The sequence below is a fragment of the Pogoniulus pusillus genome, chromosome 9, assembly GCF_015220805.1.
Source record: "Pogoniulus pusillus isolate bPogPus1 chromosome 9, bPogPus1.pri, whole genome shotgun sequence".
Classification (NCBI taxonomy): Eukaryota; Metazoa; Chordata; class Aves; order Piciformes; family Lybiidae; genus Pogoniulus; species Pogoniulus pusillus.
In genome coordinates, this window is record NC_087272.1 from 30,692,835 (window position 1) to 30,707,564 (window position 14,730).

A 14,730-nucleotide genomic window follows, 5' to 3' on the forward strand; every position below is an offset into this window, starting at 1 on the left:
AGCCTAAAATGGAGCCCTGAAAATAGTTTCTCAAAGGCTGACTTAAAATGGTGATAAATTGCTGCACCCTTATTCATTCATGCACTTAGAGATTAAAAATATGATAGTTCTGATTTCAATTAAAAAACACTTCCTTTATTTTTTTCTTCCCAAATCTATTATGAAACTAGAATGAGGAGCAATTACTTCAAACTGGAAGAACCTGGATTGAGATGAGATACGAGGAAGAAACTCTTCCCCACGAGACTAGGGTGGCACTGTAACAGGTTGCTCAGAGGTGGAGGCTGCAAGTCTGGAAGTGTTCAGAACCAGATTGGGTGGGACCTTCAGCAAGCTTGTCTAGTAGGTGATGTCCCTGCCCATGGCTGGAGGGTTGGAACTACAAGATCTTTAAAGCCCCTTCCAACCCAAACCATCCCATGATCTATGTGTACAGACAGTCAATATCACACTGAAGTACCAGTTAAGTCTCACTGAAGGACTTTGACTTTTTAGAGTGATGAAGCTCATTTCCAGCACACAGCTGCTGGTACTGCAAAAAATGGCAGTAAATTGTCAGAGCCTTTTTTTTTTTTTTTATAGTCTGACAAGATTTTCCAGAGGCAGCGAGATTTGCTCCCTCGTCTTGCTCTGTAATCGACATGCAGAGAAGGACAAAAGGAACAGATGGCAACTTCTGATTTTTTTTTTCCTGTAGCCACAAGCTGGAGGACCACAGGCAGGCTGTCTTCATGCTCCACATTTTGGCAGGTGGCACCAGCAGTGCTTAGCCTGTGTATATATATCAGTTATAATGGAAAGTATGTCTGGCTAGGAGAAAATTTCATGTGGTAATGATGAAAAGAGTGGTATATTAGGGTTACAGTGAAGTGGATGTTGGTCTCCTCTCCCTAGCATCAGGCAACAATGCTGGTGAAGGATTTGGAGAACAGGGCTAGTGAGGAGCAACTGAGGAAACTGAGGTTGTTTAGTCTGGAGAAAAAGGAATCAGAGTGGAGAGATCATTGTTCTCTACAACCACCTGAATGGAGGTTGGAGTGAGGTGGAGGTTGGTCTCTTCTTAGTATCAAGTGATAGAATGAGAGGAAATGATATCAAGTTGGACCTGAGGAGGTTTATTTTATTAGGGAAAGAACATCTCCTGAAAGAGTGGTTAGACATTGAAACAGGCTGGTCAGGAGATTCTGGAGTCAGCATAGCTGGAGGTGTTCAAGAAATATGTGGAGATGGCACTTTGGGACATGGTTTAGTGTGCATGGTGATGTTGGGTTGAGAGTTGTACTGGATGATTTTACAAGGTTGGATTCAGTGATCTTTCCCAACTCTTATGATTCTGTAATCTTTCCAATGTCTTCTGGCAGCGGGATTTTCTCTTTAGCTGACACAAACTAGAGAGAATAAAAACTAAATATTTAATTTAACTTCTGGTTTTTTTAGTGAGCACTGCTGGGTCAGAACTTCACTCACCAAAACATGAGTAGATTAGTCCCATGAGAATTAATGGTATGATTATATTGATTAAGAAGAGTTTGATAAAGTTTTATTGCAATGAAAACTCTTCAATAGGGAAGTTCAAAGGAAGAAAGTCTCCATGTGCAGTGTCTGTTAATTACCCTTGTATTGCAATTACATCTGGAGTGAAAAGCATCTGCTGCTGTGATATCAGTTAATGGATTTAAAGACAGAGAATGAGTGAAAGTCTGGCATACCATGGAGGTTTTTTTATGGGAAATAATATGAAATATGATTAACATACTAAAATCAGAGCACCATATTCCATATATCACCCTTCACGTGCATCTATATAAAAAGCAAGATCACATGAAAGTATGCAGTCTCAGCACCAGTGGTCTTTTAACATCAACCTGTGTTCACATGAGTAGTCTCATTGACTTAATGGGTCTATTCATGCCAGAAAAAAAGGTTTCTTCTGTGACTACGGATTGCAGAGCTGCTCCCTGATTCTAAAAGAAACCTTTATTGCAGTGGAAATCACTAAGTAAATGGGATTAAATATTGTTTCTTCCACACAACTCTTTGATTTCAACCATTTGGTAATCTAAGCCAGGTTGAAAGTAATTACTTCAGGCTTACTTAGGACAAAAATGTGTAAGTGGTAAAGAATACATGAATGACCAAGCTCTTTGAAAGCATGCTTGCTCTCCCCCTCCTTAGAAATGAGATTTGGATGCAGTCATTGTTCCTTAGTACAATTAATCTTCCTGGTAAATGACACACATTAATCTACAGTGAATAATGGTGGTCTTATGTTGATGGTTGGACTTGGTGATCTTAGAGGTCTTTGCCAGCTGAAAACAAATCTATGATTCTATAACTTCTTTTTCATAGTGGTTCCATGTTTCTGGTGGGCTGAAGATGGGCAGGAAGTACACAGAGATTCAATATCCAGGAATGTCCTATAAAAATGCTTACTGAACAGTGTAAAAAGAGAAGAAAGACTGTAAACTGTGTATTGCAGAGGACTATTTAAGAGGGTCCCAAGGTTTCTGAGCTGTTCTCTGAAGTTCTGGAGAAGACAAGGCTGAGGGCAGACTTCATTCTCCACACCTCCTGGAACAGAGATTGTAAAGAGGTGGATAATGGTCTCTTCCCCCTGGTAACAAGTAATAGGATGATAGCAAATAGCCTCAACTTACACCAGGGAGTTTTAGGGTTGATATTAGGAAAAAATTCTTTCCTGAAAGAGTGGTCAGGCATTGGAACAGGCTGGCCAGGGAGGTGGTGGAGTCAGTGTCCCTGATAGTGTTCAAAAGACATTTAGATGAGGATCTTAGGGACATGGCCTAAGAACTGTGTACAGGAAAGGTGTTAGGTCATGGTTGGACTTAATAAAGTCTTTTCCAACCAGGTGTTTCTGTGATTCTGTGAAGATGTCCAATAAGGCTTTCTTTTTCCAATGACTTCTTGAGATGATGATGTAATGCATATCTCATGGATGTATTCAATCTTTTCCTCTTATCTGGAATTTAGTAGTGACATTTTGTTGAGCAGCATTTCAAAATGGAAATGCTGTGTGAGCAGGTGACAGATTTTTATCTGTAGAGTATGATCAGCTGAAGTTATTCTTGCCATAACACAGGCATGCTATGAATATTATATAGATTCATAGAATCATTAAGTTTAGAAAAATCTCTAAAATCATCAAGCCCAACATTGTACCAAACACCTCCGTGACCACATAACTGTGTCTCAAGTAACCATGTCCACACATCTCTTGAACATTTCCAGGGGTGGTGACTCCACTACCTCCCTGGGTAGCCTATTCCAATACTGTCACAGGGAAGAAATTCTTTGTAATATCCAATAATAGGAAGAATATTTCACTCTATCTGGACAGAGTCCCAGTTTCTGAAAGAGAGAAGCTGACCAACACAGTTGTAACAGAAGCCTTTAATCAGAGCCTGGAAAATTAATTCTCTATAAAAGCATCTGGATGCTTTTCCTGCCTGGTAGTCATCATTTGTAGTTCTTTATGCTTTACTCATGGGCTCTATCACAAACTCCAAGGTAAAAAAAGAAAAGCAAAAGCAAACCTGCTGTTGTCAGCAGAAGACAACAGATGCCTTGGTGGGAAATGACTTTCAAACTGGAAATTAATACAATGAATGGCAGAGCTATGAGTGAATTTAAAAAGGGGGAAATGGTACTTTCCCCTGAATAAGCATTTTGGGATATTTATGCATTTGATAGCAGTGTCATCCTAGCATTGTTCTGTCTGTAAAGCTTTTCCAGTCACAGTTTACCAGAGCTTTGTTTCTCTTTTTGCTGTGATGACTCTGTCCTTTGGTATTTTTCAAGGCTTGACATGAGGCAGTAATGGTTCTATTAGTTGCACAAGATCTGCTGAGCTGGCTGTTTGCAGCGAGTGTGTCATCACTGATGCCTTTCTGCAGTTTCCTTATTAGCATGTGCCCTTTACTGACTCTGCAGTAGCTATCACCTGGAATTAAATATTTTCTGCTAGACCTGTCCTTCCTCTGTGCAAAATGATTACAATCCATTACGCCAGCCTTGTGCTGACAGCCTGTACCACAAAGATGACAATAAAATTGCTCCACATTGAAGCGACGTACCACTGAGTATTGATAAAAGACATTAGGGAAAATCTTTGCAGTTCAGTAAATTATGAACTTTTGTAAAGAAAAAAAGTGGATACTTATTAAAATAATCATAGAATCATGAATCAAGAAAAGACTGGATGAGGCACTTAGTGCCATGGTCTAGTTGATTGGACAGGACTGGGTGATAGGTTGGACTGGATGATCTTGGAGGTCTCTTCTAACCTGATTGGTTCTATGATTCTATAATTATCTTCCTTTCTTTAATAATTTCTTCAATCAAATTATCAAGGGATGTCCCTGATTACTAGGAGGTTAGAGCGTAGGTCTCTTCTCCATGTTAGCAGTCTCCCCAAGTATCAGAGTTCTTTACTCTAGGCATGGTGGAATGCTGGAACAAGTTGCCCAGGGATGTAGTTGAGGCCCCATCCCTGGAGATATTCAAGATCAGGCTTGATGTGGACCTGAGAAAACTGATCTGTTTTTTGGAGGTGTCCCTACTCACTGCAGTAGAGTTGGACACAAAATCTGCCTTTCTGGCCTAGAAGCAGGGAGGAGTAATGGTGATTATCTTTGTGGTTTTTAGAGAACGTGACAATGAGGTCTGATCAGAAATTATTTCTGTATGTTCTGTATTGCATCATTTACATAAATGAAGAGTCTGTTTCCCACCTTGCATTTCTCTTCATAATTTGTTATAAGATTAAGAATTTTAAGGAGCTGACATCTGCAAATCAGATATCCCTGCATTCCAGACTTCTATCAAGTGTGTGCATTGTCTATAGATTTCAAAGATCTTGCTTTGGAAAAATTCTTTTAGTTTCCTACTTTGTGTCTGGTGATATCTTCTTTCTTTTCAGCATTTCTCACCATTCATAGGTCCTTTTCTACCGAGTTCTGTCTTTCTTTGAGAGTAAATAGATTGGATGACACTAAATAGGAAGAGAAATGGAGTGTGTTACAATGATTGAAGTCTAACCTGGAAAACAACAAATTTTGGAGAAGAGATGTTGTTAGTAAATAATTTTAATTCTAAACATTTGGGTTATTATTACAACAGACCTAGTCCTGACATGAGCTAGCACATCATTAATTCTGCTTAGTGGTTTCCATTCCCAGATCAGTTTCTGCTCAGGACCGGTGCTTTCTGCATCTTGGTACAGGTTTGCACAGGGTGGGCTGCTTCTAGTAGTGACAACCTAATGGGGAGAGTTACCACCAAGGGTTGGGCTGCAGATGAAAGTCGGTACTGTGTTGAGCTTCAGGAATTCAGAAATGATGCCTGCAGGGACAGAGGAGCAGGACAGGTGACCCTCAACTGAGCCACAAGGGATTTTGTCCCATGGATGACACGTTTGGTATAAAGCCAAGGTGTCACCAGATTCAAGGTTTTTCTTATCAGTGGTGATGGTGACTAATTGCCATAGGGAGTTGAGTTCCACATTAGTTTATATGTATTTGATCTATTGAATTTTGGTTTTATTATTTTCCTTGAAGTAGTTTCAGTTTCCTTTCCCAAATTATCAGTCTCTCTCCCTTATTCCCTTTCTCTTCCCTTTGAGAAGGCAGAGGGGTTCATAGAGAGCATCTGTCACTTATTTAGTGGCTGGCCCAGCCCTGACCCTTAACAACCTTATACAAAGGAACAGCTTTATTGTCACAGTGGTGAAGATACTATTGCTCTGAAATGATTACTCTTTCTAGCCCTCTCTTTAGAGAATGTATTTATAAAGTGAAAATAGAAGCAATATATACGTGTGTATAATCTGCATACTTGCATTAGAATTTGAGGCATGCTCTTTGCTTTGTGTTACTTAAAACCCTTATGCATTTCCATTTGCAATTTTAATTAATTTATAGGCCTGAAGGAAGAAGCAGAGGAGTATTTAGAAACCCAGATTTTGGTAATACCTTTATTTTATATATACAAAAGAATATCCTGTGTTTTTTAGTGCTTTTCAACATTGTGTTATACAAAACAAAATGCAAAGGAAAGGGAGTAATAAGTTTCAGAGAAGTGAGAGCAAAGTGTAGGTAGTTGGTCTTTTGCAGGATCCTCAGCAGCAGAGTGGCTGCTTGGTAGTTACTGTGTATCTATGACAATTTGCCCTAGCTGGGTTATGATTGACCCTAGCAGGGTTATAAGTCAACAATTCAATGATTCTGGTTCAAAGATATCTAACACAGGAGTAAGCAAAGCAAGAAAGAGAGTTTATTAATATGTTTTTCACTGCATTTTGAAGTCATTCTGAACATTTGAAGGAGCCTCTTGAATAGCTCATTTTTTAATGTATTTTAAAGCATATCAAAGGCAAAAACATTAAACCCAAGCGACATAAAATAGTTGTGTGAAAGATGATTTGTGCAATCAGCTTTACACTTTCCATTTTGCTTCTGTCTCTCTCTCCTCTGTAAAATTTGCTCTGTAAATTCTGCTGATCTATAAAAGTGGTTGTTATTTCAGATGTTCATTTGTGCTGTTACCCTTGCATCTGGGAGGGGCAGGGTTGGCTTGGTACCTTGCTATACAGTTGTAAAATCATAGATTGTACTGGGCTGGAAGGGACCTCTAGAGCTCATCTAGTGCAACCCTCTTGCTATAAGCAGAGACATCTGCAACTGGGTAAGGTTGCTCAGAGCCTCATCAGGCCTGACCTTAAATGTCTACAAAGATGGGCCTTTCACCACCTCCCTGTGTAACCTGATCTAGCGTTTCCTCACCTTCATAGGAAAGAACTTCTTCCTAATGTCCAGCTTACATCTACCCTGCCCCAGTTTAAAACCATTGCCCCTTGTCCTATCTCTACAAGCCCTTCTAAACCTTCTGGTGTTATCTCAGTTGGAGCAATATTGTGTGTCTGCAACTCTTGTGTACTGATAGTGTGAATGATGGACATGGAACTGAATGTATCACAGTGGTAGTGGTGTCTTTTTAGTAGTGAAGTTTAGCTCCTGGACAATAGAGGTAGTTGTCTTTCCATTGCATAAATTAGAACTCAAGGAAAAAGTCAATAGTTATGACTGGAAATGTTCAAATTCCCAATGTCCTGTGAAAATTGTGCCTTGTCTCTGCAGGTGGCAAGAGTGATAGGTGAATTATTTTGTTGTGACATTCACATGCCATCCTGGGTCGTATTATCTGTCTACTTATACCACTAATCATAATACTAGCCTGATTAATGTGCCCATTTTGATGGCTCTGTTTAAAAAGGAATTTCAAAGAAAAAAGAAAAAAGTAAAAGCTCTTAGTGTTGTACTTCAGTGCTTCTTGGGGCTGATTATATCTGACATACTTGAGGCACACTGGGTTCATCTGCCTCAGCACACTGGAATGTTCTGGGCTACTTGACATAAATATAAAGTCTTTAAGATGTTGAAACTGGAATTCAATGCAATCTATATTGCTGAGACAGGCAGAGAAGGAAAGCCTTCTGGTGCTTTCTAAATCTTGTGTAAATTTTCAGTGAGAGTCTGTAGAATTCTTTAAGTTAAGTAAGAACAGGAAATTTTGTGGGGAAGAAAGAGGAGTAGGAATAAAAAGTCATAGAATGATTTAGGTTGGAAGGGACCTTCAAGATCATATTGTTTCAACCCGCCTGCCATGGGCAAGGGCACCTTCCAGCAGACCAGATTGCTCAAAGCCTCACCCCAACTGGCCTTGAACACATCCAGGAAGGAGCCATCCCTAACCTCTGTGGGCAACCTGTTCCATCACCACCCTCGCTGTAAAAAATGTCTTCCAAATTTCCAGTCTAAATGTCCTCTCTTCCAGCTCGAAGCCTTGGCCCGCTGTCCTATCACTGCAAGCCCACGTGAAAAGTCCCTCACTAGCTTCCTCGTAGACCTCTTCAAGTACTGGAATGTCTTACAAGGTCTCCCTGGAGCCTTGGGAAAAAAAATACTAAAATCTCAGAGGAGCCTTTACATTCACTTTGATTAGATGGCTTTAGATATAAACAAAGTGTTAGTACTGTTTGCAATGAAAATTTATGCTCTTCAAGCATAAATTCCAGCATAGGCAGGAGAGTCATTGTGGGACTGTCTGGGTTGATATTAGTATCCAGAAGAGACAGGTATGCAGAGAAGGGGGGTAATTAAAGTGAGCTTATTCATTAGCAAGCACATCTTTTGAAGGCTGATGATCAATTGTGTTTATCAGGAAGAACAAGAGGTGCATAACTTTGAAATGATACACTAACTTTTGGCTTTGTTTGTTTCACCTCTGTGTGCTTTGGGTTTTTTGAAAGCTTTGGAAGGATGTACATTTAATATTTAAAAGGCCAGACTGCTTAAATATGCTGAAAAGAAAAGCCAGCAGGAGTTATCGACACAGACAATTTAAAGAGAATTAAACTCAGCAATAAATAGTGTGGGGTTTTTTTTGATTAAAAATATTATTTTCTATTAAGAAAATCTTAGTTTACTTTATTATCATTAGCTTTGAATTCTTCAGCTGTTACTATTTTCTTTATAATCTATTTCCATTTTTTGTTTGACTCTTACATGTGACCTGATACACCAAAATTTTATTGCTGTATCAGTATTATATGGGATGAGATTTAACAAGGCCAAATGCAAGGTCTTACACTTTGGCTGCAACAATCCCAAGCAGCGCTACAGACTGGGGACAGAGTGGTTGAAGAGCAGCCAGGAAGAAAGAAACCTGGGGGTACTGGTAGATAGTAGCTGAAGATGAGCCAGCAATGTGCCTAGGTGGCCAAGAGAGCCAGTGGCATCCTGTTCTGGATCAGGAACAGCATGACCAGTAGGACAAAGGGGGTTATTCTTCCCCTGTACTCAGCACTGGTCAGGCCCCATTTTGAGTACTGTGTCCAGTTCTGGGCTTCTCAATGCAAGAGAGATGTTGAGATACTGGAACATGTCCAGAGAAGGGCAACAAAGCTGGTGAGGGGCCTGGAACACAGCACTATGAGGAGAGTCTGAGGGAGCTGGGGGTGTGCAGCCTGCAGAAGAGGAGGCTCAGGGCTGTTTACAACTACCTGAAGGGAGGCTGTAGCCAGGTGGGTGTTGGTCTCTTCTACCAGGTAACCAGCAACAGAACAAGGGGACACAGTCTCAAGTTGTGCCGGGGGAAGTATAGGCTGGATGTTAGGAGGAAGTTCTTCACAGAGAGAGTGATTGGCATTGGAATGGGCTGCTCAGGGAGGTGGTGGAGTTGCTGTCCCTGGAGGTGCTCTAGAAAAGACTGGCTGAGGCACTTAGTGCCATGGTCTAGTTGATTGGACAGGGCTGGGTGATAGGTTGGACTGGATAATCCTGAGGTCTCTTCCAACCTGGCGATTCTATGAGTCTATGATTCTATTAGCTAAAATTAGCAGTTACTCCTACTGCTAAACAAGACAAGTGAAAATAAACCAGAAATTGAACATACAGATTTTTTTTTTCTTGATACATTAACATTTCCTCAAACTTGAACCATTTTTTAGTTATTTCTGATTAATTCATAATGAAGAGTTGTGGTTTTTTTTATTAACAAACCTTCAATGAATTGTACCCAAGAAACAGATTTAATTATGTCCAAGAACTAGACTAAATTAAAGACATGAAAATGTTGGTAAAACTGAATTTTATTTAATTCCTCATCAGGATGTAGTCGAGGCCCTGCACCTGGAAACATTCAAGATCAGACTTTATGTGGCCCTAGGCAGCTTGATCTAGTTGGAAGCTGGACCTACATGGGTCCCTTCCAACCCAGTGCAATCCATGGATCTGTTATTTTTCTACAGCTCCAATAATAAACCAATATTTTTCAAACAGCAGTTATCACTGAGTTATGCTGGAACGAGTTGAGCTGTAGGGCTTTGGCTACTGTCACAAACAAATATTGGATTGGAATCTATAGTCTTCTTAAAAAGAGGATCAGTGGTTAAAGTCACAGGGAGGCTGGAACTAGGTGATCTTTAAGGTCTCTTCCAACCCAAGCCATTCTATGATCCTCTGATCTTGAGTCAATGACATAGCAGTCAGATTATTGTGTGTGTGTGCAAAACTGCTGATCTGAGTTGTGGTCAGCACTTGTCTGTACTATTCACATTGCCACTTTTGACACCTGCAGATTCCCTCAAGCTCAATTCCCCTCTTTCAGAAAGAGTGCAGAGCTGCTGGCAAAGCATTCCTTTGCCAGGGACTTTTCCTCTGGAATGCTTTTCCTTGCCAAGGTCTAAAATAGCCATAAACTGTTGACATTCTGGGAATGCTCCAAAGTCCATCTGTGTGCTCCGAGGGAGGCAGCAACGGGTGGGATATCTTGTGGGAAGGTGTGATGGAGGTGCATGGGTCTTATGACTAGGAATTAAATGGGGTGTTAGAGAGTGGGAGGACAGAAGAGCATTGCTTTTTTGGGAAGTTTTATTTATTGCAGTCTCTACATTATGTTTTAAAATACATGCCAAGGTTGCTCAAAGTCTTCAGCAGCCTCTGGAGTGCTTATTTTGGATAAAAAATCTAAAGGGATGGTAATTTTATTCCTAGTGTTAATGATTCATTTTGTTTTCCGAATTTCTCAGGCGTTTTATCATAAATTCAAAGCTGAGCAGCAGACAGACTGTTATATTTTTTCTCAGAATCTATCCACAATGAAATCAGTATGACTTTTTAAAGAGGAAGATACTATGCAGAGTGACTAAGAATGCAAGTATCAACCCAAATGATTTTGACAGTCAGAGCATGATGTTTTACAGCACTTTTGGTTAAAATGCCCATGTTAGGCAAAATGGATTAGAGCTGTGGCACTGGTTGAGTTCGTAAGGGGAAAAGAAACAAGTAATGACTCTAGTTAAAATAAATATTTTAGGGGAGGGAAGGAGGGAGGGAAGGAGAGAAGGAGGGAGGGAGGGAAGGAGTAAGGGAAGGAGGGGGGGAAGGAGGGAGGGAAGGGAGGAGAGAAAAAAACCCAACAATATAAAATATTCATATAAAATAATTCTAAATAAACAAAATACCTGGGAAGAAGTGTTCCAGTATTTAAATGTGGCTATAGGAGAGGTGGAGAGGGACTTTTGAAAAATCATGGAGTGACAGGATAATGGGTAATAGCTTCAAACTGGAAGAAGTTTCAACTGCAGTGCCATGGGCAGGGACACCTTTCACTAGACCAGGTTGCTAGACCCCATTTGAAGTCATTGAAGTTTAATTTATTGTAGGTGAGACACTGCTCCTTTATGCTTTAAAATATAAGTTGTGGTCATATTTAGTTAGATCTCCTTCTCTTTTTTTTTGCTTCCAAATGTTTAATCTAAGTTCTTTGGAAATGCTCTCTTCTCACCATGCTATAATGTTAGCATGCTGCTCCACATCTCCCTTTCAACTGTGGAAGGTGGGGTTTACTCAGGAACAGGGATGCTAACTTCTTATGTTTTCCTCCCAAAGATGTCTGGAATTTTTAAAAGAATTGGGTACTTAGATCTCATTGATATTCCGGTTTGACATTTCCAGGCCAAATTCTTTCCTGACTTCTAACCTATTGATATAATTGGAAAAAAAAAAACAAAAAAACAACCCAAAACTTGAGCCTCGAGTTTCTTAGCTTTAGGTGATTAATTATTTCATTTTCCTTCCTCTTCTACCCCCACATCGCTCTCAGTAAAAACTTTTGTTTATTGCCCTTACTCTAGTAGTTACTTTGTTCATTGCCTTTAGACCAAGGATGAATCACATTTTGAGTTTATGTTGGTAACAGAGCAATCCTAGGACAAGAGGAAATGACCTCAAGTTGCACCAGAAGAGGTTTAGGTTGAAGATTAGGAGAAATTTCTTTCTTGCATGAGTGTTCAGGCATTGCAACAGGCTGCCCAGGGAGGTGGTCGAGTCACCATCCCTGGAGGTGTTCAAGAAGTCTGTGGACATGGCCCTTTGGGACATGGTTTAATGGCTGTGGTGGTGTTGGATTGATGTTTATTCTTGATGATCTTAGCAGTCTCTTTTAATTTTAATGGTTCTATATCTTTTCTTTTTAACTTCTCTGTCCCTGTGTTGGGGAAAATCTCTCTACCTAGGAAGAAAGAGCTATAAGGGAAATATTTCTGTACTAAGTTTGGGGGGTTTTTTGCCATCTTCAGTGACATGTAATGAGACGTGTGCACTCTGTGTTCTCTCGACAAAAGAATACCAACACAGCTAAAATGTTATTAGAGTCACAACACGGTGGTGGTTGGAAGTGACCTCTGGAGATCATCTAGTCCAACCTGCCTGCTTTAACAGGGTTATCTAGAGCAGGTTGCGCAGGAATGCATGCAGGCAGATTTGGAATCTCTTCAAAGGAGAATCCACAACCTCTCTGCGCAGCCTGTTCCAGAGCTCCAGTACCCTCATAGCAGAGAAGTTTCTCTCTGTGTTCAGATTTGTGTTCTAGTTTGTGCCCATTGCCCCTTGTCCTAGCACTGGCCCCCCATGTAAAGAGCCCAGCCCCATCTTCATGACCTCCATTCTTTACATATTAATCAGCATTTAGAAGATCCCCTCTCAGGCTGCTCTTCTTCAGGTTAAACATCCCCATGTCTCTCAGCCTGTTCACCTCACAGAAGTGTGCCAGTCCCCTCAGTATCTTTGTAGCCCTTCATTAGACTCTCTCCAGTAGTTCCCTCTCCCTTTTGAATTAGGGAGCCCAAAACACAAGACTCCTGATATGTCCTCACAAAGGCAGTGATGAGCGAAAGTAGGTGGTCCCCTGACATGCTGACCGCACTTTTCTTCATTAAAAGACCATTTGCCTTCTTGGCTGTGAGGACACAGTGCTGGCACATGGATAACTTGTTGTCCACCAGCACACTTAGGGCTTTCTCCATGGAGCTGTTGGGTTTTCTTTAGCACAAACTCTAGAAATAAGGTAAGAACCAAGCCAATCAAGAGTTAAATTATGCTCATTTATTCATTTTGGATTTTTTTTCCATGTGTTATCAAGGATCCAGGCACATTTTGAAAGGCCACTTTTATGCAGGTCATTAGCACACTGTTATCAGGGGCTTGTGCACATGAGTGGACACACTCCACTAATTATTTTGGACAGTTTTGCAAATGTCGGACTTGTCACTGAACATGAAAAAGTGCTGATGAAATTCAGGGCTTCCAGCATGAAAAACTGATCATTAACTTGTCAAGCATTAGGATTCACCCAACATAAAAGCAGAAAGTACAATATTCCTCACATTTTTTGGTAGAAAGAGTTTCCATCTGTCGACAGAAGAAGTCATATCATAAGAAATTCAGCAGACGAAATATCTCAGTTCTCAAAAGGTAATTAAAAATTAATAATAAACTGTGCTGAAACTGATGATAGCAGGAAAAATGCTGGTACCATTTCATTCCAGTCCCTGATCTGGAATGACAGGAATCTCTGGAGTGATGGTATCTTTTTTGCTTCCTTCCTGACATAGAAGAATGTCCTTGAGAATGCCTGTGGAGGGTGCATAGTATAAAAGGAAATCAGAGCTTTCAAAGAGAGGTTTTTTTATGCTTACTTAAGAGCAGAGGGATTTGTTATGACAATTCTTAGTTGGAAAAGGCAATTCAAGTTCACATACATAAGAAATGGGACTGGGGAAAAAAGAAGTATTGCGTTGTTAAACCCCATTCTGTTTTTTGAAACCAAACATACTGAATTTACCAAATATCAGAGAATCAGAAAGTGGTTTGGCTTGAAAAGACTTTCAAGATCATCTAGATCCAATCGCCTGCCATGGGCAAGGACATCTTCCACTAGACCAGGTCACTCAAGGCCTCATCCAATCTGGTGTTGAACATCTCCGTAGAGCAGGCATCCACAACCTGTTCCAGTGTCTCACCACCCCAGCTTTCACAGAATCACAGAATGTTAGGGGCTGGAACAGACCTTGAAAGATCACCCAGTCCAGCCCCCCTGACAGAGCAAGATCACTTTTTTTAACAGTACAGCTTTCATTTTTTATTATCCCTCTTCTCCCCTCATCTCCTTCCTTCCCTCTCCATCTATTTTCCTCCATCTTTATCCTTTTCTTTCTATCTACCTCCTTCATTTCCTGTTACCCCTCATCCTCCTCTTTTCCTTTCCATCTCCCCCCTTTCAGCACCACCTTTCTTTTTCAGAGAATTAATCAGGTTGGAAAAAATCTTCCAGATCACTGAGTCTAACCTAACACCTTCTAATCAACTAAACTTTGGTGCTAAGTGCCTCATCCAGTCTCCTTTTAAGCATCTCTAGGGATGGGACCTTCACCACCTCTCTAGGCAGCTCATTCTAATGCCAATCTCTCTTCCTGCCAACAACTTTTTCCTAACATCCAGCCAAAACCTACCTTAGCACAGCTTGAGGATGTGTTCTCTTGTTCTGTTCCTGGGAGAAGAGACCAAACCTTCAGGCAGTTATAGAGAGAAACGGAGTCTCCACATCTACTGGAGTTCCTTCATCAAGAAAAGGCTTGCATTATGGCTAGAACATGAGCCTGGGCAAGTGGCAAGATGAGAAGCAGCTCAGACCTAGCAGTCAAAGCTAAAGGAAGCAATGAGAAAGCTCCTTTCCTGCCCCACCCTGCATTTTTCCCTTTTATTCCCCAAACTCAGAGCACCTGGGTTCTGTTGGAGTCTCCTCCCACCTCAGGTGTGGCCACTTTGCCCTCTCTGCCCGCTCTTTATAATCAGCTCCAGGAAAGGCAGAAGC

General features: G+C 40.7%; 1 protein-coding gene and 1 long non-coding RNA gene across 6 annotated transcripts in view; one reads left to right on the forward strand and one right to left on the reverse strand.

Annotated features, from left to right (window-relative positions):
• The window catches only part of PCDH7 (protocadherin 7), a 249,151-nt gene that overhangs the window by 77,273 nt on the left and 157,148 nt on the right, over nucleotides 1-14,730 (forward strand). The window lies entirely within an intron of this gene.
• On the reverse strand, nucleotides 12,943-14,655 carry LOC135178295 (uncharacterized). The gene is made up of 2 exons (XR_010303456.1): nucleotides 14,369-14,655; nucleotides 12,943-13,491 (listed from the first exon to the last, which is right to left on the reverse strand). It is a non-coding gene; the product is annotated as an uncharacterized LOC135178295 (long non-coding RNA).